Raw genomic sequence first — 1,181 nt, 5'->3', positions numbered from 1 at the left:
GTACCAGGTACTTTATTTTTGTTGCTTAGATATGAAGAAAGTACAGGAAATAATAATAATAATTTCTTTTATTTGCCACAAGGGCAAAGGATGAGGGGGACAATACAAAGACAGTGTTGAGGTTTACGTATATTGTGTATGATGCTCAGGTGCACTACAACTCATCAAAGGTACATGCACAGTGCATGTATGAGTCATGATATACAGGTGTGCATGCATATGGAAGGGTATATCAGGTGTAGTGTTGGCACATTTCAAGAAGCATGGAGGTTTTAAAGGATGCAATGTCTTGGCAACTAACAACTGATGCAGGTAGTTTGTTCCATGCTTCAGCAACTCTGAGTGTGAAAAAGTGTTTCTGAAAGTCATGGGAGCTGTGCTGTTTTCTGACTTTGGAGGCATGGCCACATGTGTTAGACACATGGAGCCCAAAAAGGTGCTCAAGGTGGTTGTTGGCGCAATGGTTAATAATTTTGTGGGTGTTGACCAAGTTAGTTGCCAGACATTGGAGCTTCAATGTGTCCATGCCCAGGGAAGTATTCAAAGTATGGTAGATGCCTGATGGAGGGTATTCACTTAGTTGCATGTTTTCTGAATGGTTTCCAGGAAGTCAATGTCCTGAGCAAGATCAGGGTTCCAGACTGGTGATGCAAATTCCACTTTTGGCCACACCATAGCCATATACAGCCTTAAATAGAGAGCTGGAGAGTGGCTGACAAAGGTCTTGCTGAGTGATGCCAAAACACCCTCGGCCTTTATAATTAAATAATTTTTTAAAAAGTATGCATTAACAGAAGGGAAGTGTCCATAATAATGATAAAGGGAGATTAAGGCAGAATTATTACTGCATCTGGCAAAATAACCCATGGTATTCTGTATGTGTAGGTTGTGAGTTCAATTTCTGTTGAGGTCGAATTTACCTTTTGTTGTTTCAGGGTTATTAAATATCAGCTGAACTCTGGGGGGGGGGATGTAATTGATTCAAACCTTCTTTTGAAATCACTGGCCTTGTGCCATTTGAACCCAATAATAAAACGGGATTAGCAACATGAAGGAGGTGATGGCAACCACTGTAGCACCCTGCTTTCCTGAATACCATTGATAAGAAAGGAAGGGAACAGTAAGAAAAGACATTCTAAAAACCTTCTGAAGCTCCCTAACACCGATTGGATCTCATTATT

This window comes from Octopus sinensis, linkage group LG15 (assembly GCF_006345805.1).
Source record: "Octopus sinensis linkage group LG15, ASM634580v1, whole genome shotgun sequence".
Taxonomy (NCBI): Eukaryota; Metazoa; Mollusca; class Cephalopoda; order Octopoda; family Octopodidae; genus Octopus; species Octopus sinensis.
This window is presented reverse-complemented; position numbering follows the sequence as displayed.